This window comes from Equus przewalskii, chromosome 7, assembly GCF_037783145.1.
Source record: "Equus przewalskii isolate Varuska chromosome 7, EquPr2, whole genome shotgun sequence".
NCBI lineage: Eukaryota > Metazoa > Chordata > Mammalia > Perissodactyla > Equidae > Equus > Equus przewalskii.
Window position 1 is genome coordinate 68,961,278 of NC_091837.1, and position 27,969 is coordinate 68,989,246.

Sequence of the window (27,969 nt, forward strand, 5' to 3'; positions counted from 1 at the left end):
GGTCTCACAGAAGGGGACTGTCCTTCCTTCTCACAGACCTTCCCAGACGCTTAAATTTCGTCTTGTACTTGCAACCTTTTGTGGAAGATGAAAAAAGAAATGTTATAAAACCCTGTTTGTATCATTTGAACTTAGTTATAGTTAGTGTCTTGTGGGAAGTCCCTTTTATCTTCTAATTCTTTAACAAGTGTCTTCCCCTTGTCGTGGGTATCTGGGCTTCATTTCATCAGTCACTCCCAGAGTTCCCTGGAATGCAGAAGTGCAGGTGGCCTTCCTGGTGGGAGTCGCTGCCCCCTGATTGGTCCTTCCAGTCCTTCCATCGTGGTCATCTCCCCGCTTGTTGCTGGGCCATCCATACTTATTGGCTTTCTCAGAGCAAGACCCTGTGGTGGCTGCTGGGGGACTACAGAGATGAATCAGGAGACACCCCACCCCTGTGCCCCACCTCAGGGAGCCCAGAGTTGTATCATACATGGAAAGCAATGGCCTGTGTCACTTTGTCCTCTTCAGCTGGCGGAACGCAATAGGAGCATGTCTGCTGGGAATGCAGCGTTCATACTTTTCTCTCTCTTTCCGGGACCCTTGATTTTAGAGAGTGCCCTGGTCTAGGAGGGCAGAGCCCTGGGTTCCAGCTATGCCAAATACCTCCCCCCTCTGCTTTCCTCACCTGTAAAATAGGGAATTTGCCTGGTCCGGGGGCCAGCAAACTGCGGCCGCAGACCCAAGCCGGCCCCAGGCCTTTTCCTAAGTGACGTTTGTTGGAACACAGTCATGCCTGCTGCTCTGTGTGTCCGCGGTTGCCTTGGCCAGTGGCAACAGAGACCATATGGCCCACAAAGCCTAAATTAGTTACTCTCTGGCACTTTACAGAAAGTTTGTGGACCCCTCGTCTAGAAGAATGGTCTTCAAACTTCATTTTAGCCACAAAGTTCTTTCTTCAAATAACTTTGAAATTTTTATTTACCAATCAGTCTGTTCTTCTAACAGCGTGCCAGGCATTGTACCAAGTGTTTTAAAATTATTGACTGATTTAATCCTTTCAAAAACCCTATGAGATGGGTATTATTATCATCCCCATTTTAGAGAAGAGAAAATTGAGACAGAGTTAACAGAGAGGTTAAGTAACTTGCCTGAGGCCACACAACTAATAAGTGGCAAAGGCAAGATTCGAATTTAGCAGGCTGGCTCTGGACCCATGGTCTTACCTGCTGCTCTGTGCTGCTGCTCAGTGGGGGCCTGCTGTGAAAACTGGGTGGAGCGGGGCCTGCTGACTAGAACTGGTATGGGGCTGGTCAGCATCTTCCCCTCATCCCTTGCCTCCTCTCTCTGCAGCCCCCAGGGCCCTCAAGCCATATCTGACAACCTCTGGAGGCTGTAAGCTTAGCAAATTAATAGGGTTCTAAGCTTGTGGAGGGGACTGTAGCTTGTTTCGGTTTCCACAAGAGGAGTGGATCCTTGGGTTGGGAACTCAAGCAGGCCTGGCCCCATAGAGCACTGTTCACCGGGAATGAGGACTCCAGACAAATACCACTTCTAGGTGACTGTAATTATGCCCAATAAAAATAAGTGCTCAGAGACCAAGGTCCACCTTTCAAAACAATAACTGGAAGAAGGCATCTTTCAATTAATTGCAATGCCCCAAACAAATATTAAAACCGGTAAATCTATCTGGAGCTGTTCCCGGGGCTAGAGTGATTGACCTCAGAATCACACCATAAAACTCAGCAAGGGCTTCCTTCCCACACTGAATGTCACCTTCCCAGCTCCCTCCTACCGAGAACCACAAATCAGCCCTCAGGTGTTAAGAGACAGCAGCCATGTTTCTTGGGAAGGTGGGGGGAGGGGGGCCTGGGGCTGCAGAGGGGCCCTTGGGGTCTTCCTTGTATGCAGATTACTGTCTTGACTGAGCCCCCTTTTCCCGTAACAGGCGTCTTCAGGGATGAAATGCAGCCTCCCCTGCCTTTTGGGGCAGAAGCGCTCCTAGGAGCTGGCAGGTGAGGGTGGCTCAGTTTTGCTGCCCGTGGAAAGTGGACCCTGATCTTGGTGTGGTTTGAAGGTGACTGGCGTCTTGGAGGAGAGTTCATTCTTTGGTGTTTTGGCTGGTCTCTACAATGGCGTCTATTCAATTTAGTGATTTAAGAGGACTTCTGATTCCTATGGGCCCCCGTCCCCCTGGCCTGTAACTCCTCTGCTGTACAGAAGGGTCTCTCCTATTCTCAGGTTTTTGCTGACCCTGCCTTTTCTCCTAGGTTTGTGTCCCTGCCTGCCTCAGTGGGGCTACAGACCCCCTGTAGGGTGTAGGGTGTAGGGTGGGCTCTTTCTAAGCGCTCCCCTCCTGCCCCCTCCACCAGACAACAGCACACCGGTCCCCACCCCCACCCCCACAATGGTGAAAGGCCAGAAGGTTCCAAAGCGAAAGGGGCTTTTGTAAGAGTGGCTGGAACCCCTTCCTTTCCCAGATGTTCTGCCGGCCACCTGGGATGCAGAGCAGGCAGGGGCCTTGCAGGTCTGGGGGGCCAGACTGCCTGTTCGGGATGGACGCCCTGCTGGGGTGGGGGCCAGTGGGGTACAGGTCAGTGCAACAGTCCTGGGGCAGCTTCATGCGCTCCAGACAGCTCCTTCCCCAGGCCTCGATGAAGGTCCCCAAAGCCTGGCTCTCCTCTAGCTTGTCCTAGAAGAGTATTTAATCTCATTCACCTAATAATTAACTATAGATGGAAAGCAACAGGTACTTGAATAAAATGAAATTGTTTAATTTTGGGGAGATATTTTGGAAAATAGAAGCTTGGTTCTCATTGAAGATACCTCATTAAAATGTGTGGTTGTGTTTTTAACAACTTAAAAAATGTCATTGAAATTATGGTGCCACCACTGCATTAAAATACATTTGAAGACAAGAACCGTCCCCGCCGATTCCTTGATGCTGTGTTAATTTTTGCATCTTATATCCCTTTCCCCTTTAACAGCAGTTGGTTGATTTGCACTTATGTTAAATCCTTCTGTATACTTAATTAGCTTGTTTTTTATTTGTTTCAAGTCCCGTTTGTTACTGATGTCACGGGTTTTCCGTGGATCCAAGCTCCCCAGCTCTGTTGCATCACTGCCTTCATCAGCAGCACATTCTCAGCAGAGTATCTGGTTTCAGTTTGTGCTTCCGGCCGGCCGTCTGTTGTGGGGGTGGGGGGCCGCTTTTCCTTCCCTCCTCCTAAAGGAAACAGCTGAGAAATCGCCAGGGTTGTCGTCCCCTTAAATAACACCAGCTGCAGCTCCTGTGTGTCGTGTGTTATGAATTTACCAAGTGCCCTCCTGCCTTGTGTGTGGGGTAGGCAGGTCTTCTTATTGTCACTCTACAAAGATGCTCCGAGGGATTAAAGCCCCAGCAGGGAGTCACAGCTGACACCGGGACCAGAGCCACGTCCTCTTGTGCTTGATCCTGTGCTCTTTCTGCCACACCACAGGACCACAGGACCAGCCGTAGACACCAGGGACGGGGCCTCTGTGCTTTGGTCCTCCACAGTGGGGATAATGATAGTGCCTGGTTCATAGGGCCACTGGGAGGCCGAAGGAGCTGTTAGATATGCGTAGGATGGTGCCTGGTGACAATACATGTGAGCTCTTAGGAGGGGTGGTAGAAGATCCCCCCATGTGGGGGACAGCCGGATCACATGGCTCGGGCACACCATCCAGAAATGCAGCTACAACCTGTGCCCAGGTAAGCCTCACACGAGGTGAGAAGGTTGGGCCCTCCTGTGTGACTTTGTGGCTGTCCCGCACGGTGCGCCTCGTGTTCCAGCCTCCAGAAGTCATGCCCTTTCCTTCCTCAGGGCAGATCGACCAGGAGGCCAAGGGTGGACACGAGGCTGCTTGTAGAGCTGGACTGACGATCTTTTGCGGAAACACAGGGCCCTTCAGGCGGGGATCTTGGCGTGCTCTGCGGGCTTTTTTAACCCATAGCGAGTGTTGCCAGCCCATTTTACGGACGGAGGCTGCGGTCACCTGGCATTGTGGCTCCCAGCCTTGCCTAACTTGACACCTTCTCAGTGTCACCAACTATACGGGCACACACAAAGGAGTAAAACCATCAGCGGGGAAGTGTGTGGTGTGTAAAGAAAGAGGGGGTTCATTCGTTCATTTCGCCAGCATGTACTATAGTAAGCTGGGGTACGGCTGTGAGCGGGACAGAGCCTCCTGGAGCTTTGTGACCACGGACTAGCCACGCTCCAGCGCACGCTGGGAAAGGGGAGAAAGCTGGGCCCAGGGCTGGAGGGCCGGGAGGGGAGTGGTGTCTGGGGTGAGGGCAGAGTCCTGCAGGAAGTGGGGGTATACGGGAGGGGGCAGGGGCGTGACCTGTTTGGGGAGCCCCAGGAGGCCTTTGGGCTGGAGAGGAGCCAGCAAAGGAGAGCGTGCAGGCCAGCCCACCCTGCCGCGAGGACCCGGATCTTGGATGGACCTGGCCTTGGACTCAGTAACGTAGGAAGCCTTTGGAGGCTGTGAGTCGCATGCGCTGAGACGGGGTTCCGGGGGGCGGGGTGCTGCGGTATGACCTGGAGAGCGGAGCAGCCCTCACCTCTGACCCGGGCACGGGGCTGGGATTTGGGAACCTCCAGCATCTGCGTTTCCGGCTTATCCAGGAGCCTTGAGGCATGCTGTTCCCACTGGGGACATTCCAGTGACCTCCTGGAGTTTGATGGTGCTCTCCCTCCCACCGCGCAGGATCGCTGAGGGTCACAAAGGAGGGGCCTGCCTCCTTTGTGCTTTTGGCAGAATTCCCTCTCCTGATGTTGAGCTTCTGGAACTCCATATTTGCGCCCCTCTCGGTGAGCGGCACATAGTAGGTCTCCCCAAAGCTGTAGGAAAGAGATAGGAGCTAAAACCCAAAACTAGGTCCTGTGACTGGCCAGCACCTCGGGGAGGCACTTAGAAGGGAAGAAGTTGAGGTTTTCATGGCCAAGATGGGCTTGTTGTGTTTGGGGTTTGCCCTCACAAGCGTTGGTGGCAGGGACGGAGGTCAGTCCATCCACGACACAGCGGGGACGTCCTTGCCTCGCTGTGGGCAGCCACCCCATTCCCAGTTTTGGAGGTGACAGCTGGGCCAGCACTACTGCCTTGGGGCCAGCCTCTTCCTCTTGCGTGCCGCTTTGGGATGGGCATTCCGGTTCTTTGGGAAGACTGTGGAAACCTCCTTGGCGATAGCTCTGGGTCGCTGACGAGAGGGGCTTTTTGGAAGGGATCAATAATGCTGGAGTTATGCCTAAAGGACAGGGCTTCCTGGGCACTCCTATTTGGCTTGCAATACCCCACGGCCAGCGGCCCACCTCACTCAGGCCTGGCTGAGAGACCGTAGGTTTGGATTTTCATTCAATCATTAAATTTTTAAAAGTCTATGAAATGGATAGTCAAAGAGTTAATAGTCTCATTTATTCAACTAACTTGTTCAACAGATGTTTTTGAGCAGCAGTTATGTATCAGGCTTTTTTCTAGGAGCTGGGAAGACAGCAAGTGAACAAACTTCTTGCCCTTGACGTCTAGTCTAATAACAAGAGGTCGTCCTTAAAGAAAGACTCTGGAATCTGTAAATAGTAACTCCTGGAGTTTGCATAGGCATTGGTTTAAGGATCATTAGCTTTGTGAGGGAGAGGCAGGGACCGTGGGGTAGTTGGGATGTCCAGGGACACAGGGAGGCACAAGCAGTGTGGCTGGAGGCCAGGCAGACAGCATGGACAATCCAGCACTCTTGCAACGTGGCAGAAGCTGGGAAGAATGAGCTTCTGTTTACCAAGCTGAGCTTGTAAACAGCTATTTCTGAACATGCTTATGTTGTGGAGGTGACTTATGCCTGTCTCGTCTTCTGATAGACCAAGAGTTATTGAATAGTTTCTTTGTGTCCAGGTATACGGGGCTGGTGGGAAGATGTGCTCCCTGCCTAGGGACTAACATGGTTAAGCAATTTACAACAAAATAAGGGCAAGTCTGTTCAGAGATACCTCGTGTGGCTGGACCTGAGAGCACTGTGGAAAGACCTCAGTGACAGCAGTCAGGGAAGGCTCCCTGGAGGAGGTGGCTCCTAGGCTAGTCGGAAAGAAGTGGGGAAGGTGTTCTCAGAGGGGTGGTAACATATGAGCATGGCTTGTGTCCATCAGGCAGCATGACTGGTCTGTCACAATGGAGTTGGCGATGGAAGGGGACAGAGGTTAGAGGGCAGGGGGCACTGCAGACCAGTAAGGGTTTGATGTGATCTGTACCTGGGAGCCATTGAAGGTTTTGCAGCAGAGGAGAAACCTGGTAATGGTGATGTTTTCGAGTGTCTGTGGTGTCAGCGATGGTGGGAGGGAGCTGGGAGCAGATGAACGTGAGTCCAGAGAACCTGGGTCTTGCCCAAAAAGTCACAGGGTCACAGATAAATCATTCACTTTTTTTTTTTTTTGCTGAGGAAGATTTCTCCTGAGCTAACATCTATCCCAATCTTCCTTATTTTGTATGTGAGCTGCCACCACAGCATGGCCACTGACAGACAAGTGGTGTAGACCCATGCCTCGGAACTGAACCCAGGCTGCCAAAGCAGAGCATGCCAAACTTAACCACTAGGGAATGGGGCCGGCCCCTACCTCACTCATCTCTTTGTGCCTCGGTTTATGTCACCTATAAAATGAAAATAAGATTTCTAATCCTGGCTATTTCACAGATTTGCTGTGAGTCTTAACTTTAGGAATATATGTGACAATCCTTTAGGAAAAAAAAAAAAGTAAAGTGTTAATTCAAGAGAAAAATCCAGGCTAGGGGTGTCAGGATCCCCTTCTCACTCTGACTTCCTGTGCCTCGGAGATGGCAAGAAGTGAGAGAGAATCTCGTTTCCTTGTGGGTAATGACACGGTCCACACGTCAGAGAACCCAGGAGGGGAGTGGGCTCCCGAGCATCGGCCATGTTTGCATCTGACCCCACACCACGCCCTGCAGTGGGGAAACTGAAGGGACCCTGAACCACAGCCATGTCAGCACTGGAGCCCGGCAGACAGGACAGGGCCCTGACACACGCTCCTGTGTCAGCGTGTGGGGCCACCATGCCCCAGACTAGGGCTTAAACAGCACAGATTCTTTTTCTTACGATTCTGGAGCCTAGAAGTCCAGCATCAAGGTGTCGGCAGGTCCGGTTTCTCCCGAGGCCTCGCTCCTTGGCCACTCCTCTCCGTGTCCTCATGTGGTCTTCTCTCTGTGTGTGTCTCTGTCCTAATCTCTTCTTATGAGGAGACCAGTCCTGTTGGATTAGGGCCCCCACTAATGACCTCATTTTACCTTAATTACCTCTTTAAAGGCACAATCTCCGAATACAGTCGTGTCTGAGGTCTGAGGTACTGTGGTTTGGGTTAGGACTTCTGCCATAGGTCTTCCATGAATTGGGGGCGGGGGACACCGTTCAGCCCATGACACGTTCTTTCAGAATTTCCAGCGTGTGCACAGTTGAGTGGAAAGGCTGGAGGAAAAGGGGAGTGAGAATTGTGAAAGTGCTGGGAGCCGTCAGAGACCTGATTTGGGGGAGGTGGCCCCACTGAGAAATATGACAAGATGGACACAGATGAGTGAATGATTGGCATGCCCGACAGGCTTGAATTAACTCACTTAAGTAAACTTCTTCAACAAAAACCCCGGAATTTCAAAAAAAAGGTCGATTAACTTGCTTTATAAAAGATTTCCTAACAGGTTTTCTTTAAATACTCTGCCTCACTAGTATACTTAAAAAGTGATTTGATTTAATGCCATGTGACTAAAGTACTACGTTCTCAGAGCCTGGCCATTGGAAGCAGGAGAGACGGCCTGTAATTAAAATTTTGCTGAACCTCCCTCCTCCGGAGACCAGCTCAGTTCACAACAGTCGGTAAAGCGGCCGAGGCACTGGTGGGTCCTTCCCCTCCAGGTAAGTGCGTGCAGGCGTCTGACCAGTCCTGGGGGAGGGCGGCACCGACTTCTGGGCTCCTGCCGAGGGCTGGGGCGCGCATCCTCCTGTCCTAGGAGCCAGCTTTGGATCTATGCTGGCAGCAACCCAACCTAGCCCTTCTTGACCTCTGTCACTTGGGCGCAGTGATCTTCGTCCCCTCTCAGTTCAGAGGGCAAGGAGACGCAGACCAACAAACACTGAGTGTTGTCCAGACCTGATATTAGCGATCTCAGCCTGCAAACATTTGACTCTTCCCAGAACTGCAAACGTGGCCAAGTTGATTGTTGATTGACCAACTTCCAGTCTTCCTTATAAGTGGGGCACATTGCCCGGCACCAGGGGAGAAAGCAAAGATCAGAACGAGGCCTTTACCCACCCCCGAGGAGGGTAGAGTGTGTCTGACCCGGAAAGTGCACGTGTGACTGATCCATTTGCAGGAGAGCACAGAAGCCGACAGTTGTCGGGAGGAAGAGCACTTGTCATCTCGGGCAGAGGAACTGGGGCTTCGTAAAGGCACTTGCTTGTTGGGTGTTAGATTCTGTCCTTCCATCATCAATATTTATTAAGCATCCTGTGTGCCAGGAACTGTGCTGTGTACTGAGGGCCATGGGGTAGACTCGTGGCCAGAGAGCCTTCAAGAGCAATTCTAGAAAGTCAGATACTTCGTCCCTGCCCTGGCGGGACGCACAGACTAGTGGAGGAGACAGACAGTCCCACGCAGAGTGGAGAGAAGCCCAGGGCACCGTGGGAGCCCCTGGAGGGGCGCTTGTCCAGCCGGGGGAGTCAAGAGGGCTCCTTGTGGAAGTGCTGAGTAAGTTGAGAGCTAAGTCAAAGGATGTAGGGGGGTGAGTCTGACCAAGAGGTGGGGACAGGCATGTTTCAGGCAGAAAGAAACTTATATGCAGAGGCCTGGTGACGAGAATGTGCATGTGTGGGCGGTGATTCAGGTACTTCTGAAGACACAGATGGCGAGGAGAGTGGAGGGAGGTGAAGAATGGGGCTGGACTGTGGAGCAGAGGCCAGAGTGTGAAGCCACACAGGTGGAGGTGAGTAAGCCAGACCTTGCCCCAGGATTTGAGATGGACTTTGGGGTAAAGAGATCCTGTGATAGGTGTCTTGGGCTGGAGGGCCCAGAGTGCTGGGCAGGCTAGATGCAGCCTCCCCCTTAGCCCCAGCCTGTCCTATGTATGGTGCTCTGAGGTCTGCTTCAGACCCCTCACTGGCATCCAGGTGAGAAGATTTGCTCTTTGATTCTGCTGTGAGGTTTGGATGACCTCCTCGCCCTTCACACTAAGCTGCTTGGCTATTTTCTGGGCTGTGGCTGCCTCTGTGCCCCTTCGTGCCAATGCAGATCTCTTCAGAGCTTGGTAGCCTCTGTTGTTTAGGATATATAAACCAACTCAAAGGACCCAACCCATGAGTATCAGTTAGTAACAGAGCCCAGAAATAAACAGTGCTTCAATAAGATAGGGATTATTTTTCTCTTGCATAAAAGAGGCCTGGAGGTGGGCTGGCCAGAGTTGGTATGCTGGTTCCATGGGACTTAGACCACTTCCATCTTTTTGCACTACCGTCCTCTGCATGTGGCCATTTTACTCAAGGGCACCTCATGGTCCAATATGGTTGCTGGAGTACCAACTGTCACACTCTCATTTTGAGCAAGAAGGAGGAGGAACTGGAATTAGTTTTCATTGGTTATCCCTATCTGCAGGGGAGTCTGGGAAATGTAGTTTTTCAGCTGAGTATTTACCCAAGGTTCTGTTAGTGACAAAGAATAGGAGAATGGATATTGATTGAGCAACTAGCAGCCTCTGCTGTGGCATGTTACAAGAGTGAGCCAAGGAGGACCAGCCGCTGCCCGAGGGCCTGGCTCTTTATTCCCTCTCTATCTGCAGCGCTCAGCCACGTGGCACACAGCAGATGCTGCTGAAGGGGCAGTGACTGAGACAATGACACGGGGGAAACCCTAATTGTGATTAGCCACCAACAAGCCAGGTGACCAAGCAGGTTGTATTTGGATGCGTCTCAGAGCAGCAGGACTGCATTGTCCACTTTACCATACCTAAAATGGTTAATTTCATGTCATGTGAATTTCACCTCAATCATTAAAAAAAAAAAAGATATGCTCTGTGAAGTATGAAAGTATTGTTTTCACGCTGTCCCTATCCACCTTCCCCTTCCTTCTTGCCTTACTCCCTCCTAGAGGTAACAATTTTTTTAAAAACTTTGTTGTTGAAAATTTCAACCTGATGTAAAAGTAGACAGAAGAGTGTAATGAACCACTGGGTACCCATTGCCCAGCTTCCTCTGTTATTATCTCGTGACCAGGATTGATTCTTTTCTGCTGTTCATTTGTCTATCCATGGATTATTTGAAGCAAATCCCAGACACCATATTATTTCACTTGTAAATAATTCAGTATATATTGGTAAAAGATAACTCTTTTTAAAAAACGTAACCACAATAGATAGCACTTTTAATCATATTTTATTTCTCCTTTCAGTATTTTTTCATGCACTATGGGGAATCTAGTCTTATATTCCCCTTTGTTACGTAAGACCCTACTGAAAATGCTGTTCCGTTCCTTGCTCCTTTCACCCAACAGAATATTCTGCAGATCTCTTCCCCATCAGCACATGAGAATCCTGCTTGTTTTTTTCCACGTGTGTAATATTCTATCGTACGGCTATACTGTAGTTTATTCATCCATCCTGAATTTCTGGATATTTGAATGGTTTCCTGATAGTCTGAGCTGGACGTTATGCAGACCGAGAGGTCAGAGGCAAGTCTTATGTGGCTGCTGCCCTCAAGGAGCCTGGATGAGGCAGGTTATCCAGAGAAACGAAACCATCAGGGAGAGAGAGAGAGAGAATCCTCCTGGGGTCCTCTGTTCTTCTCTGTGTGACATCTCTATGTGGTTAGCTTGGGCTTCCTTCCAACATGGTGGTCTCAGTGTAGTTGGCCTTATTTCAAGGTGGCTCCCTTCCCTCAGAACCCAAAAGTAAAAGCTGCCGGGCCTTCTTCAGGCTTGGGCCTGGAACGGCCATAATGTCACTTCTGCTGCATTTCTGAATATCCAGTCACACACTGGGAAGTGTGGATACTCTTCCATCCCCATGGGAATGTGAGAGAATGTCTGGATACTCAATAAATATTCGCTGTTTTATTAGACAGAGCACTGAGACTCAGCTCTTGGGGTAACTTCCCGTGTGACCTAGCCCAAGACTCATTCCTCTCTGAACCTTTGAAATGGGGATAATAGAAATACCAGCCAGTCACCTGCCTGCCTCCCAGGGCTGCTGCCAGGTCCATAGGAGGTTAGACAGTAATGGCTGTGAAAGGTGTTGACAGCTGGGCACGGCAGGGTTTGGGGAACCTCCCTCCCTGGAGCTCCCACCCTCAGACACGGTGAGTCTTGTCTCTGCTGCCAGGATTCCTGGGGGCAGGATCTAGGGGCACAGGAGGAAGGTCCCGGCTCCTCCTTAGGTGCCTAAGAAGGCGACCTCTTGGGGTCGGTGGGTAGGGCTCAAGTCCAGTGGGTCATAAGGGGCCAACTTTTGCTGAGTGTTTACTATCCCCGGAGGGCTTCACAGTTCTCACATCTTTTCTCACATCCCCTCATAGTGGTTCTGTGAGGCAAGTGTCACTTTTGCCCCTTTCACAGATGTCCCCACGTAACACAGCTAAGTGACAAAGCCCAGACTCCAGCTTGGGCCTGTCAGGCTCCAAGACCTGAGCCCTTTACCCACAAAGCTGGCTTGGCTGGGGAGAGAGACTCTTGGCAAAACACCAGAATTTCCCTTACTGTGAACACTGTCGACATTAATTAGATTAATTTTCACTTTTCTTTTGCTTTCGGGAGTTTAAAAGTGATGCAGTGGGATTACAGCAACACACCGTGAGTAGAACTGAGAGTTCTGGTGTGAGAACCTCCGAGCCTGAGAGTCAGCCAGCTGCACGTTTATTTACCTATGTGCCTCTCTAAGAGGCGCCCCTCACCCCACGAGGGGAGGGATGGTCAGTGGAGGCCCAGCCTCTTGGTCTGGCTCTGCTCTCCCAGGACGTTCTCTGCCCCCCAGGCCAGGACCGTCGCAAATGCTCCCTGCCCGGCGTGCATTTTCATCAAAGCTGCTTTGAGCACACGTCTGCGCTGGGTTGTGGCCCCAGCCCCAAACCCTGGTTATCTGGAGTAAATAAACGACAGCAACCATTTATGTGGTCCTCTCTTTCCAAGGTAAACTGTCGAAGTAAGGGTTTTGCTGGATTAAGGCCTCAGTAAATGAGATGCTTTGCCCAATCCCAGTCTTGCTTTTTCACCCCGGGGAGCCAACAACAAACATTTGTGGAGGCCCAGGGCCTGCCAGGCGGGCCTGAGCCGGAGAAACATGTGTGGTGGAACAATTGGCCTCAGAGAGAACTCGCCGAAGAACAATTCGGGTTTGTGGATTGTCACCCTGACCTCAGACAGCAGCGCCTGCGTGCGGGGCACCCAGGAGTGCCCCTTGTCCTGGTGCAAGAGCGGGCTGGGGCGGACCTGCCTTCTGGGAGCTGTGGGTGTGTGGTCACTCATGCTGGGGCTGCCCAGGCCAGCACTGACCTTTGGAAGGGCAAACATGTGGCCTTTGGGGCTTTGCCAGGCCTGTCGCTGGCCCAAGAGAGAAACACTTAATATAGCATGGTTTTTCCCTTCTCCCCCGGCCTGGCCGTTTTTACTGGGAAACCAAAAGGACCTAAGCATCGTGCACTAACTGTAGGGGGCCAGGCCCACTGGTACCTGTGGCCTCTCCTGAGATGGGCCTTCCTCTGAGGACCCTTGCCCGTCCCCCTGCATCCCGCGGGCATCCTCCCCTGGGACCTCACTCATTCACTCCTCTCGCTTTCCGAGTCCTCTTTCTTTGCACTTCTCTCCTTCAGCCAACACCAACACGAGAATAAGTAGGCGAAAAGCCACCTCTGACCCAAAACTCTTCTCTTTTCCAGATTCGCTGTGCCAGCTGAGGCGTCCCCGTTTAGTCCCGGACCCTGAGTCTCCAGTAAAACCCAGTCAAACCTGGTCCCGTGGAGTCCCCAGTACAGGATTTGTGTGACACAGACAAAGAAGACAAAGGAAAAAAGGACGTAGGTAGGATTCGGTCTGCTCCAACGCGCCTTCTGCAGTTCTTCTGTTTAGACTGTCGTTCCCTCTTCTTCACAAGCTTGGTGTTTGGGGGTTTCAGGGTTTGTCTTTCTATGGTTTTGTTTTCTGGCTTTCTCCAGTGAGGGGAGAATGTTCTAAAAGGTTGAAATTGCTACTTATTCCTAAAGCCTTGAGAGCCGCTTCCGTGCAATGGGTGATCTTAGAGCCCTGTGTGTTGCAAGCCACGATAGCAAGCGGGCAGGCGGGGCCTCAGGGAGAGTGTTTTGAGGGGCGTTACTGAAAGGAAGTCGTTGTAACTGTTAAGGACATGCCATCAAAGAGCAAATCTGATCAGAGGGACATCTGTAAGGCACAGGTGGGAGGTCAGGCACGAGTCACAGCCTTTGTTGCCCCACAATGACCCAGGAGGAGTGGGGTCTGCCCAGAACCCCCATGTCGTCCTGTGACATCGAGCGTGACAGGCTGGCCTGAAGAAGTCACACTGACTCTTGGGAACTGGAAGTTAGAGACGTGAGGAGAAAACCACAAGGCACTGTGGCTCTAGAAAGATGCTACCCCATCAACCCAAGGCAGGGAGTTTGGGTAAAATGGAATCTGACGTGTGTCCCTGCCTCAGGACCGGAAGATGGTGACGCAGTTGAAGTTTTTGAGGCAGGCGTTGTCAAAAGCCGCATCCAGAAGAAATAGTCTTGTTCTGGGACCTATTCGTTTGCCCTAAGAGATGTTAATCCAGACAGAGTGTGGAGGATCCGATTCCTGAGACCTCTCCTTCCTTCCATCTGTCTCCTCTCCCGTCTGAACCTCCTTCAGTCCTCAGCCACTATCGAGAACATTTTCTAGAAACACTATTTCCTAGAACATCACCACCAGAACATTTTCATCACCTCCTGGACCCATTGGCAGTCACTCCCCATTTCTCCCCAACTACAACCACTAATCTACTTTCTTTCTCTATAGATTTACCTATTCTGCACACTTCACGGCAACGGAATTATATAATATGTTGTCTTTTCTATCTGACTTCTTTCACTTAGCATAATGTTTTCAAGAGTCATTCATGTTGTAGTATGTCCCAGTACTTCATTCCTTTTTATTGCTGAATAATATTCCATTATATGTTTATACCATGTTTTAATTTATCTTTTAATCAATGGGTGGACATTTGTGGGTTGTTTCCATATTTTGGCTATTATGGATAGTGCTCCCATGAACATTCATGTGCAAGTTTTTGTGTGGGCATATGTTTTTAATTTTCTTGGATATGTACCTTGGAGTAGAATTGCAGGGTTACATGGCAACTTATGTTTAACCTTTTGAGGAATTGCTGGACTGCTTTCCAAAGTGGCAGCACCATTTTACAATCCCATCAGCAATGTATGAGGGTTCTGGTTTCTCCACATCCTCACCAACACTTGTTATTGTCTGTCTTTTTATTATAGCCATCCCTGTGGGTGTGAAGTGGTACCTCACTGTGGTTTTGATTTGCATTTCCCTAATGACTAATGATGTTGACCACCTTTTCATGTGCCCTGTAGTGGGAAAAGCTCAGGTTTACCTGTTCATCTAAGGGATACTGGCCACTTGTATATCTTCTTTTGAGAAATGTCTATTCAAATTTTTGCCCATTTTCTAATTTGGTTATTTTATTGTTGAGTTGTAAGAGCTCTTTATAGGCTCTGGATGTTAGACCATTATCAGATACATGGTTTGCAATATATTTCTCCCATTCCATGGGTTGTCTTTTCACTTTCTTGATGATGTTTTTTGAAGCACAAGTGTTTTTAATTTTGATGAAGTCCAGTTTGTCTTCTTTATTTCTTCTTTCATTGCTTTTGCTTTTATTGTCATAGCTAAGAAACCACTGCTTAATCCAAACTCACAAGATTTATTCCCATGTTTTCTTCTAAGAGTTTTATAACGCTCTTATGTTTAGGTCGGTAACCCATTTTGAGTTAGTTTTTGTGTGTGATGTGAAGTAGAGGTCAACTTAATTCTTTTGCACGTGGATATCTGTTTGTCTCAGCACTGCCTGTTGAAGAGACTGTTCTTTCCCCATTGAGTTGTCTTTTTTTTATCATGCCTTTTTCCTACTCAGAAATAACTGTTGGCTCTCTCTCCCTCAACCTTCTCTCCCTCTCTCTTCTCTACTGCTTGAGGGGACTTCCATGCAGCCCAGGGCCTGGTCTCAAACTCCCAGGATTCCTTCCCAGATGGATCTCTGCTTACTTGGGTCTCTTTATGTGTTCTTCTGTCTCCCTAGATGAGAGTATTCAGCTCCTTCAGGGGAGGGGTATGAAGGAGGAGGTTCATGTGACCCAAAAAACCCACAACAATCTGTTTTCTTTTCACACCTGTATTTCTGGCTCCCAAACCAGGTGTAAGCTTTCCCAGGCATGACCCTCTTGCAACCCCTCATCCTTCAGTGCAGTGTTCACTGATTGGATAATTAAATGAAGGCTTCTACAAGGCCTCTGACTGACAAATGGCTCACTAAAGTGTTAGTCCATCCACCCATTTACCCCATCTACCCAGCCATCTGTCCATCTACCCATCCACCCAGCCTCCCAGCCACCCATCTACCCACCTACCCCATCTACCCATCTACCCATCTATCTGTCCATCCACCCATCCACCCATCCACCCACTCATCCACCCATCCATCCATCCATGCATCCATCTGTCCATCCATCCATCAACTGAAAAAGAAAAGGACTGATCGCTTGGTTCCTGTCTGCTGGCAGGGTCAGGGTGTACTACAGATTTGTATTGTTATAAGCTCAGAATTAATCTGATCATCCAAGGGGTAGCCAGTTTACCAAAGGCTGGCATCTGAGTTTACCTTGGCTGTTGTCCCTGGCAGAATGCTTGGTGAGGGTCATTGGTGCAGGGGCCCTTTTGGTATGTGAGGGGGTCCCCTCAAGAGGCCAATGACACATCTGTGACCTGGTGAGCAAGACTTAGAGCAGAGGGACAGGGTGGTCTCAGGGGCCCCCTTGTTCCACTCCAGGGATATTTCTGTCTAAATTGTAAATTGTGCTCATTAGAATTTAGAGCCACAGGTTGGAAATGGAGGCTGCTGAGAAATTCTCAGTCAGGTACCCTGTGTGCAGACCACTGGCCTTCAGCAATAACAACCTTGGGACCTCGAGTTCCATCTCACCTTATATCAGTTACATTCTATGCATCCTGAAATTGGGCCCAGTCTGAACCACTTTGAGTCCCCTGACCCCTTGGTGGAAGCACCTCACTGCTATTTGGGAAATAGAGTTATTGACCCTGACACATCCTTCAGGGACAATCTCTGACTGGGGATTTTATTCCCAGGTACCAGCCACAGTTTGCCTGGACCACCTCTCTTTCTGGGTGCTCAGGTCCTATCTGTCCCAGTGTGCCAGACTGCTTCTCCCGTCATGTGGTGTTCTTTCTTAGGGTTCCGGTTCTCCTGCCCTGTGGGTTGGTCTCTATGTCCACTCCTTCTTGCCCTTCCAAGTATCTGGGGTCTGGCCTGGACCTCAGCAGAGGAGAGGTCCTTGGGAGGCCCTCGGCAGCACATAGATTCACGGGGGGCTTAGATAACAAGTACCCCGCTTGCTGGAAGCAACAGAGCCTTGCTCATCTAAGACACTGTCTTGTATTGCTCCCGAAACGAGAGCCTCTGCAGTCCTTCTGACTTCTTCCCACTTACCAATGAGTCGCCATAACTTTGCTATGTCGTCACTCATTCCCTCTTCAACATCATGCCAGCACCAGCTTTCCAAGACTTATTTTTATAAATTTCCCATTTCACAGTGAAAGAAGATGAGACAGCAATACTCTGTTTTCACAAATACCGCAGCTGATTTTTGTAAAAATTTTTGATTTGTTGTAAAAATCCTGAGATCTACCACATTCCAGTATGAATTGCATAACTTATCAGCCCCGTGTCCAAAATTACACTTTGTCCAAAAATTACGCTTTGCTCCTTGTATTTTCAAAAATAATTCTTGCTACCACCTTAAGTTTGTGGATTTTTGTTTGGCCCTGCCCCTCTCTTATCTGCACGTTCCAAGAGCTTTTCCCATTTCTTTTTCTTTTCTGGCATTTCTCTAACCACTGGCATTTCCTGAGGGAAGCAGAGGAGAGGAATGAAGAGCGGTGGGTGAGGGGAGGGGATGCTTTCTCTGGTGGCAAAAGTGGAGCAGAGCAAGTGGCTGGGATGATGCGGCTCCCCATCCAATTTGCTCCTTTGGATCAAGCAGCCAAGCCACCCCCTTTACCTCATTTCTTTTTTATTTATTTATTTTTTTTTTGCTTTTCTTGTTGCTTGCGTAGGGCTTGAAAGCTGGAGTGCATATCCATTCTGCAAGTGTTGATTGAACTCTAGATATGTACCTGGTCCCCAGGAGGGTGTTATCATGTGTTGCCAGGAGGAAAGATGGCAGACAGGATGAAGTTGAGGCTCCACGCAGGGGAAGGTATGATTAAGTGGCAAAGGGCATGGTTTAGAAATAAGTGCTGGAGACTTTTAGAGAAACGGAGCTCACAGTGGGCCAAAGCAGGGAAGGCCTTGTTTCTGAAGTGGGTGCAGGGGCCCTACAGGATGGAGGGGTTGGAGTTGGGGAGAGAGGGACCCATTTGGAGGGAGAGAGTATCACTTTTCTTTTCTCTGGGGGACCTCCTTTGTGACTTGGCATCTGAGAGGCCCTAAGGAGAGGGGCCCCAGAATGAAGCCTTCCAGGGAGCAGGAGGTGGGGCCCAGGTGTGTGGGGTGGGTCCCCTGAGTGCAGCCTCTGCCCAATGGGGAACCATGATAAAACTTTACGAAGACGAACTGACAGCTTCATGGGGCTGTTTGGGACGAATCCTGAGACCCAGAACCTTGTGTAGACAGAGAGGCCCATGAGGAGCTGGCCCTGGTGGGCCAGGCAACTGGCGCAGGGAGGCAATGGCAGCACGGATGGCATAAAGATATCTGAGGGAATAAAAAGGAAGGGGTGAGATCGAAAGACCTTCCAGTGGGAGACCCCTCAGGCCGAATGCCTGGCTCTAGGGGTGAAGGAGGTGCTGGGGGATGGTGTTAATTCTGTAAAGTCCTCTGGGGCCTCCAGCAGACATGGCCTCCCTGCCATCCCTGCCATGCCCTCCTGCCTCAGGGTCCCCTCTGTGCCTTGAATGGGCTTCTGGAGCACACTGGGTTACGTCGACCTGCCTGCTACGCACTGTGTGCTTTTTGGCACAGGGACAGTCATGGCCTCCTCCACCGGGTTAGCGAGTAGTAGCCGTGGCAGTGATGGTGGGGTGGGAGGACCAGTACCAGTGGTGGCCATAATATGATCATTTGAGTCCTTACTATGTGCTAAGCATTTTGCTGGCTCTAGTTCATTTAGTCCTTACAACAACCCCATGGGGTTAGCCCCCTTTTACAGATGAGGAAACTGATGCATAGAGAATTAAGTGATTTGTCTGAAGTGACACATCCAGTAGGGGGACGAGCCTGGACTCAAACCCCAGACTCATGGCTCCAGACCCCTGCTCGCTCTGTCCCTCGGCTCCACCCTCTCTCGGAAGAGAGGGCCTTCAGTCCCTGTCTGTTGAATCGCATCCATTGTGTCATTTTGGAGCTGGGCAAATGTGGATCAGCACCTCCAACATGCCTGGGGAGGTGCCCCTCCCTCCCTCTCCATGCCACGTCTGTGATGGTGAGTAAGAGAGGAGAGAGGAAACGCCGACCTTCAGGGGGCACCTGGGCAATGGGACTGGACGGAGCCAGAGCACAGCCCCAGTTGCCCCCACTGTGTGACTAACCCCCACCCCACCTGGCCCTGGGGAACATCTCCCAGCCCTAGGTGAGTCAGGCCCGTGGTGCTCTAAACATTGGTCCTGAGAGATTCCTAGGCCTCTTGAAGGGCAGAGAAGGACCAAGGGGTGGACTAGGCAAACAGAAGTCCTAACTGGTAGTCTGTGGAATTGGATGCTGCAGAAAATTTTAATGAATGCCCTGTTACCTTAATTTTCTTAGAGTGTGAAGTGTTCAGGCATCACAGGGACAGGAGTGATACCAACCTAAGAGAGCTTTGAGTTCAGGTTGCATTATTCTTAGACTCATAGATCGGCAGGGGAGGAAGCTGGACTATTTTTAGACGACGCTGTACTAGTTTTGTTAATTAACAGACAGCGTGCCCCCCTGCTACACGCTCTCCTTGCTCACGCTTTGTTGTAATTAGTGTTTTAATCAACTTCAAACAAGATCGTAAGGTCTTTGTGGGCCTGGAACATGCCTGCCTCCCTCACTGCTCTGTCCTCTGTGCTGGGCACACGAGAACGATGGGCGGATTAATTCCGGCTGGAGGGGTTGTGGGAGGCGCCAATGACTGGGGAGTTGACCAGTGAGAAGTTCGGTAGGTGGCAGGAGCAGCTTCACCAAAGCCTAGAGGGACAGGAGGCGTGTAATGTCTGGGAAGGGCAAGTGACAAGGAGCACCGGGACAAAGTTGGGGACTGATGGAAAGAGGCAGGACAGGTAGTGCCTTGTCGTTAGGCAGCAAGGGCTGAGAACGCATGCTTTGTCCAAAGAATGCGAACGGAGTTCTGACCCGGTCTTTCTGCAGACTGGGCCTCTACTAATCTGTGCAGAGCCTTTGTCAGCACTAGAAAAAGGCCTCCCTTATCTTGGTGGATGAATTTCGAAGAAAGCAACTCCTTTCCCTTCCTTCCTCTCCCCCCAAGGTGGCTGTAGCCTTGCATCAAGGCACCTAGTTTGAGAAATGGGATATGAGCCGGCTCTCGGCCTCACTCCCTCTCCTGGGTGGGTATCTTTGCACAACTGGATCGGGTCACCTTTTTGAAATTTAAGGTGTGGGTTTAGGCTCTTGATTGGAGAGAGTATAAGATGGGAAGCCTTCCTGTGTCACCCAACTCTGATCATCCTGTTTATTTACACCATTCTCCTAGCTGTAGGTTGCTCTTCTTTTCACAAAGAACCAGGGACTGTCACCATTGGAGGTCAGCACCTTTATAAGCACATTGCCCACAGTTCCCAGATGTCAGTCGTAGACCCTGAAGAACATTACTGTCAGCCAAGGAGCTTATCAGAATGCAGATTCCTGTTCCCCAAACTCACACTGTCTGTGATTCAAGGGGTAGGATGGAGCCCAGAAATCTGTATTTTTCATAAGTTCCCCAGCTGGAAACCACAGATCTAGCCCATCTCTTCAATTTATAGAGAAGGAAACAGAGACCCCAAGCGGGATGGTGATTTGCCCAGGCTCATCCAGGGTGGGCTGAGACCTGGCCCCACTCCTATGATTCTCAGTGTGGGCCTCCTTCCTCCCCACCAGCTGACCCCCAGCTCTCTCCCGGCTCCCCAGTCTCTGACAGTCTCCAAGGCCAGGATGCGGGCTCCAGACCATTTGCTTTGCAGATTGTGCTTCCTGTAGCCATCAGTGGTTTTTTTTTTTTTCCTCTTAATATGAACAGTACTCTACAGAAGTGTAATGTAGATACAGGATAATGCATGAGTCTTAAGTGCACAGCCTGAGGGATTTTGACAAATGTTTATACTCACAGAGCCCTTGTCCAGATCAAGATAAAGATCATTTTCGTCACCTCGGAAGGTCGTCTGAAGTGGTTCTAAAAGCATATGAGAAAGGCCAGTGGGGACAGAAGGCACCTGTTTGGGGACAGAGACCACCTCTCCTGTTTGTGGGTGTATGTGTCTTATATTCTCTGGAATTTTGCTTGGAAGGGTGGGGACTGGGTGTGGGGCAGGGCTCAGCAGGAATGACTGTTGCCAGATTTGTCAAACTCAAAACACCGGCACATGCCAGAGTCAGGCCAAGCTGCAGGATCAAAGTGGTGCATCCATTTGGACTGCCCTCAACATTTGAAGATTGCACAGGAAAATCTGTCTTAATGTTGAAATAAAGGGATGCATAGAGAGCAGAACAAAAATCATTTGGATGTTGAAGATAAACAATTATCTTTAAAGAAAGCTCCAGGTTGGCCTGGGCCTCTCTCAACCCCAGCCCTGGCCCCCAGGGTAATGCAGTCTTGCTCCTGGCCAGGCCCAGCCTTGGGAGAGTTCCTGGAGTGCCAGAGTATGGCGTTGCTGGAGCCCGCCACAGGACCCCACAGCTTTCTGTGAGGTTGCAGTGGGGCCTAGAAGCACAGCCTGGACACCCACACCACCTGCATCCCCGGGGGTGACCTGCTGGGAAGGAGGCCAGCACTAAGGGCACCCCACCCTTAAAGGCTCGCTTTGAAGGGTCCGCACTTCTAAGACATGAAGCTGTGGACAGGGACCTGTGGCCTTTTCATTCTCTTCCTTGGAGGGGAGGAGCATGCAACAGATGCAATGGACTCCCCCCTTGAGAGGCTCCCTGGGGCTTTGCTAAGGGGCATTGACGCTTCCCAGGGACAGAATCAACTCGGAACATTGGAGCAGATGACCCAGCCACTGAGAACGCCTGCTGCTCCGTGATGCTCCCTTTCTGTTTCACAGGCTGTTTTCTCATGCTTTCTTTTCCTGCCTCAACTTCAGGAGGCTTTTTGCTGAGTTAGAAAAAACAGTAACAACCTGCAAATGTTTCTCCCTTTGGGTAACTCTCATTTGTGAGTGTTGTGGTGTTGCCCACACTGAAGGAGGATGCCTGGCCTGTGGGTTGCAGCCTCTGCTCTGATTTTTCCTAGAGACGTACTTGGAGGTGAATGGTCAAAGACATCCTTGGTTATTTTCTTGATTGATTTTCTTGATTCCTAGGTTATGCATACATTTAAGGATTTTTTTTTTTAATACTTGTGCCAAATTGCCCTGGAGATTGCTCACATTTTCCCCCTCGTTAGCAGAGTGTGAGAACACCTGTTTCCCAACACTGGGTACCAGCGTTCCTTTCCAGTCTTCCAAATTGGTGGGTATAAAACCATATCTCATTTTCCTTTGCATTTCTTTGATTATTGGTGAACTCGAAGATTTTTCAGGACTTTATAGGCGGTTTATATTTCTTTCTTTGGAAATTTACTTTTCATGCTCTTTGCCCATTTTTCTATGGACATAGTTCTTTTTTTTCTTTCAGTTTAGTTAGAGGTCTTAATTTATAGGCTAAGGCCTCGGTTTTCAGTTTAAAAAAGTATTTATCCCTATCTAGGCTTGGAAGCTTGGAACAAATTAAATTAATTTCAAAGTGGTACCAGGCCACTGCTGGCCCATCTCCCGAGTGGCCTTTGGGAGTTGGGAGAGATGCCCTTGTCCCTGGCAGGCACAGCTCCGTGCCTAAGGGTGGGGCCTGGGGAGTGGCACACACAAGGGTTTCAGTGCATTCTGGGTCCCTCAGCTGGGCACCCCTGTTCAGAGCACAGCCGTACAACCCACACAGCATGCACCACTCTGTGCAACTGCTCTGAGTGTTAAAAAAACCGAATCAAGCCGGTTTTGAAAATAGTGTTAAAAACTCCAAGCCACTGGATGGTACAGTTTTTATAATAATCGAACCTCTCAAACTGCTAACGTGGGCATCACGGTGTTTTGAATGGAAACTGAATGGGGTTGGCCTCCATTGGGCTCGGGTGCAGCGTGCTGCAGCGACAGAGGTCTGGTAGGGGGAGGCGTGGGCTGGAGTCCTGCCTATGTTACTAATTGATGACGTGACTTTGGGTGAGCCAGCCAGCTTATCCGGGCCCCACTTTTTCACCAGTAAAACGAGAGGCTGCAACCAGATAAACTTCTACGTTGTTCTTAGCTCTCATGTCTATGAGTCCAAGTTCTAGCCATATTTCTCTTTTTTTTCACAAAAAGGTCATGACATATTTAAGACAGTTTGGCTTTATTTTTTCTTTAGCATCTGGGTTATATAAAAGCAAAAACGTTTCAAAATCCGGTACCTATATTTTTATATTTCGCCAAATTTCCACCTGACCTATGACTGAAGGGCATCCTCGGGGTCTGTGAAGTCGCTGGTGAGAAGGCGTGGATGCGTGTGACCATGGGAAGCTGTGCTTATCTTGGGTCTTGCCATCTCTTCCTTCTTTCCCTCCTCCGTGTCTCCTTGGGGAGCTCAGAAGTGAGCAAGTCTTCAAGAATATCCTTGCCTTTTGGGGAGCAGTGGCCTGAGCCTGAACTCTCAAGGACTTTCCTGTGTGCCACCTCCACAGCCATCCTGCCTTTGCTCTGTTATTTCGCTTGCTCTCCTGGCGGCCTCTCTCAGCCAGGCCCCCCCTCCATCATCCCTAGCTGTCACTGCCTTTGGCCCCCATGACCACCTTGCTCTGCTCCTCCATCCCTTCCTGCTCACCACATCTTCCCACAGGGACTTGTTCTCTGTGGCCTGCCAAACGTGGGGTTTCCTGGGGTCCTCCTCCCAGGCTCTTCTCCACTAGCCTCCCTCCTGGGCCCTCTCGCCCCCTCAGGTGGCCCTGGCTGTCACCTGAGTACCATTGACTGTCACGTCTATTCTCCACCACAGGCTTGTCCTCTGATCCCAGTCAGTTCCCACCCGACTGACTGCCTCCTGGACACCTTGACCTCAGGCACCTCCTAAATCCGGTTCAGGATCCTTGTCCACACTGCTGTGGTTCGCCTTCTTATCACCTAACTAGTCCCCCATGCCCAAAGCTGGGACTCGCATTCTGCCTCTCCTTTGTCCTCCCTCCCTCCTGGCATGTCCTGAACTCTCCTTGTCCCTCCCCACAAACCTGCTCACTGACCTGTCCTGTCACCGGCACAGCTCTCGCTGCATCTTCTTGTCTTCGTCTGTCCCCTTCCTTCCGTCTTGGCACAAGCCCACGTGTCTGCTCTGGTCTGGCCTCTTCCAATACTGTCTCCACTGCTCGTTCTGCCTCTGGTCTCTCTCCTTCCCAATCTTCCTTTATTACTTTGCCGCAAATCTAAAACAAGGAAAACCTCTGTCCTGTGAATGAATCTCCACAGGAATCTTTGCTTTATCTCTTTACTGCACCCGCATCCCAGGGTGGGGTAGGATGCAAGCTTGCAAAGATGAACTTGACCTATGCTTCAAAGATAGGCCATTCCCCTCTGACTGTTTCTGTCCCACCTCCAGCACAGGGTGGGCAGTGGGAGACCTCCCCATCCTTCCCCGTGTTTATCCCCCTCCCATCACCACCTCCTATCATCCTCCAGAGGCTTAGCCAATCAAAGGTCCTGGGGTTGGCTGTCACAGCCGAAAGAGGCTGTCTGGCCCAACTCTTTACATTTTACAGAAAAGACAAACCATGGCCCAGAGAAGGGGCATGCTCAGGGTCACACAGCTCAGGGTTTGTGGTGGGTCCTCTCGTAGGTATGTGGTAGTTCCCTAGGGCCATTGTAAGACTTCATCACAAACTGGGGAGTTTAGAACAACACAGATCTATTCTCTCACAGTTCTGGAGGCTGGAAGTCCAAAATCAAGGTGTCAGCCATGCTCCCTCTGAAGTCTCTAGGCAGGATCCTTCCTGTCTCCTCTATCTCCTGGTGGTAGTCGATAATCCTTGGCATTCCTTGGCTGGTGACGCATCCTTCCAGTCTCCACCTCCATCTTTCCATGGCCCTCTCCCTGTGTCTCTGTCTCTGAATTTCTCTCTTTTGACAAGCACACCGGTCATTGGCTTTAGGGCCCATGCTGCACCAGTATGACCTCATCCTAACTTGATTACATCTGCAAAGACCCTATTTCCAAAGAGGGTCACATTCACAGGTGTGGTGTTTAGGACTCCGCCATGTCTTTTTAGGGGACACAGTTCAACCCACCACAGTGTGGTGGGCGTCACTCATTTCTGTGGTGCTGGAGAGGGGTGTGAGATGTGGCTCATGCTGGGTCCCCCTAAAGTAAAATTCTGCCTAGTGTTTTACATTGGAGACTCTCCCTACCCCACTTGTCAGACTGTACTTGTCATAAGCAGCTTGCTAGTAGTGGCGTTCTTCTCTGTGTGTGTGAGGGATGGAGGACTAAGGTGGGATGGGCCGTCTTTTAATATATGATTATGATTTCAGCCTGGGGGAGGGAGAAACCCCTCATGGGGGCATCATTTTTATTTCTTAACTTTTTGTTGTTGTTCCGCTCTGGGGAATAAACTTGCGCACGCCCCAGGACTTAGCTGCTTCACATTCTTCTGCGTTATTTAAACCAGCAGGCCTGCTCCTGTTTTCCTTTACAGGCCAGTGCTTTATGCTGCGGTTTTTTTGATTGCTCTGGAAGTTCATTGTTGCTCTGGCCCTCCTGACCTTTGTCTGGCCTCTCCCCGTGTGCAGCGTCTCTGAGTCAGCATTTCGGGTGGGCTGGAGGGCGGGCAGCATGACTCTCCAGGGCCGCAGAGGTTTGGGCCCTCGGCCTGCAGGTGGGGAGAAGCCTGGGGCTCGGGCTCCATATTTAGTGTGGAATCCAGTTCCAGCTGCTGCTCTGAGGCCACAGAGGATGCCAGAAAGGGTGGAGCCCCGGCCCCGAGCCAGAGCAGCCGTGGCCTGCTGTGCAGCACAGCTGGGGACGAAAGTGGCAGTCCATCTGTGCCGGGCTGGCCCATTTTCCTGCCTCTGCATTGACCAGGAGGCCCGAGGAAAGGGACACTGAGGGAAGCGGACATCTCAGAATTAGAAGGATTAGAACTGGAAAGGGCCTCTGAGATGAAATAGTCTAATGCCCCTTTTCTATAGACGTGGAGACCAGGCTGAACCAGAAAGGTGACTTACCCAAGGTCACATGGTTAATTAATGGCAGAGCCACTAGATTTGGGTTTCTGGACTCCACGTCCTTGGCCCTTCCCTGGAACCATGCTGCCAGGAGGCCATGCTGTCATCAGAGTGGGGGTCCCTCCAAGCACCAGCTTTACCAGAGGCTGCAAAGAGAATGACCAACATCCCTGGCAGTGCCCAGATCGGGAAAAGAAGCATGTCTATTTCAGATGTCTTATTGGCTCCCTTTCTGGGCCACTCTCCAGGTCCCATGGGCCTCTGCCACTCCTTACCCCCTCATTGAAACCTGCTTGTGTCAGTCATTTACACTGTAGTACGAATGTCAATCCTCTCCCAGGGGCACTCAGACAATTGTCACAGAGTCAGACTTGAAGTCAGATAGACACAGCATTCTGGGGCATGTTGTAAGGTGCCTATGAATGGAAATAGACAGACCTCAGAAATGGAGGAAGCTCTGGGGCCAGCTCTCTCCTCGTGCTCACAGAGCATCTCAGCTCCTGTCAGGTGCCTACCTGTGTCTCCCTTGTCACTGGACTGGTGATCCATCCCATGCTCTATAGTCCAGACCTGCTCAGGAGCCAGTCCGATGGCCTCTCTAATTACCCTTGCCTTTCCAGGGCACGGTCCTCCCACCAAGCCACCTCATGGGTCCCAGTGGGCTGTGGGTGTGGTGTCCGCTGCTCCAGGCCATGGCTGCCTGCAGGCACAGAACAGCCTGGCCTGAATCTCAGAGCAGGACGCCTGGGTGGGGACAGTTTCAGCATCCGGGAGAGCTTGGCACCATGACAGCAGTCCCTATAGCCCCATGTCCACATGCCCTAATGTGCTGTGTGGCATCTGTGTCTGGACCTTTCTGGGCCTCAGTTTCCTTGTCTCTAAGATGGGATCTATCTGTAAGATCCTCCAGGGAGGATGAGAGAGAATGCATTTAAAGGCTTAGGCCCTAATAGCCACTCACATAGTTATTATTATGATGGTCGTTGCCTTACTTAGTCCTCACAGCAACCCCGGGAGGGTGGGCAGGGCCAGTCCTGTTAACCCTACTTCACAGATGCGGAAATTGATAATAGAGCAGGAAAGGAACCCACCCAGTTCTTTAAATTTCTGATGCTGTGTTCTTTCCACTGAAACACCCCAGCAATATCTGGGTTTCAGGAGTGGTTCTCTCCCTTGCCCCAAATTGCTTAGATGCCAGTGAATGAATTATCGTAAAGCTCTCCACTTGAAAGGCAGCTTACTCCCAGGGCTGGTTTTGAAATAGCTCTCCCCGGCTTTCCTCCGAATGGGGCGAGGAGCAGAGGCCGTGGCCCAGACTCAGCGGAGAAGCCGTGGGTCTCAACGGTTCGGTGAATGGATTAATAACTGGCATGAGCCTGCCTCAGAGCCCTGGACACTGTCATTCCCATGACATGCAACTTTTGTCGCTGTTGACAGTCGGAGGCTGTGTGCCGGCAGAGGGTTCCGGGAGGAGAGGACGGGAGGGCCTGGCACTGCTGAGGACAGCAATTAGCAGGGAGTGGCTGGTACTAATCGCTCTCATCAGCCGAGCAGAAGCCAAGCCTGCTGTTCACAGGCCGCGTTTGGCTCCTGGGGCCCCAGGGAGAGAGGAACAAAGGGAGTTGCTGCAAAACTTTGGGGGCCTCTTCTCATTCTGGAGGGGCTGGCTGCTGAGGGAGCAGGGAATGGTGGGCAACTGGGAGGTAGGAGATCCGGAAACAGGGTGGGGTCCAGCCAGGCTGGCCGACTCCACGGTGCCCGGAGCCCGCATCCTGCCTCCAGATGAGCCAGCACATCTTTTTAATGAGCCCTATAAAGTTTTCTCCCATCCCTCCCACCCTGGGACTCCTCAGTGGCCAGAAAGACGGTGGCACCATGTGTCCGGTGGGCGCGTGTTATCCCTCAGAATTCAGGAGGAGGTACCAGGAAGGATTGCCTAGGTCAGTTGCAATTGGCAGAAGTGCACAGGAAACCCCTTCGTTAGGGTACTGACACGGACAGTGGGATTTCAGCACCTGCTCTGGGATTCTGCGGAGGAGACTTTGCAAAAAAAAGGGCAAGTTTGTAGCACATGTCAAAGGACTCGGCTGAATCAAAGCAAAGTTATCTTTATTTTTGTCATATTTTGGTATTAATGATATGTCTTTGGAGTTCTTTTGTATTTTAGACCTGATATTTATGTTCTTAACGACCCTAGGAGGTTTAAAAAGATAAAGGAGAAAGAAAAGATGCTGTGCTCATCTACAGGTGG

General features: G+C 50.6%; 1 protein-coding gene across 41 annotated transcripts in view; it reads left to right on the forward strand.

Annotated features, from left to right (window-relative positions):
• CTIF (cap binding complex dependent translation initiation factor) overlaps positions 1 to 27,969 on the forward strand; it is a 297,253-nt gene that overhangs the window by 16,732 nt on the left and 252,552 nt on the right. For 29 of the 41 annotated variants that reach the window (XR_011542724.1, XR_011542725.1, XR_011542726.1 and 26 more), the window contains exon 2: positions 12,911 to 13,052. The gene's annotated coding sequence lies outside the window, so the exon portion shown is untranslated. Of the gene's footprint in view, positions 1 to 12,910; positions 13,053 to 17,378; positions 17,522 to 27,969 lie in introns of those variants that run through there. The other 12 variants (XR_011542729.1, XM_070630168.1, XM_070630160.1 and 9 more) reach the window with 3 other exon arrangements.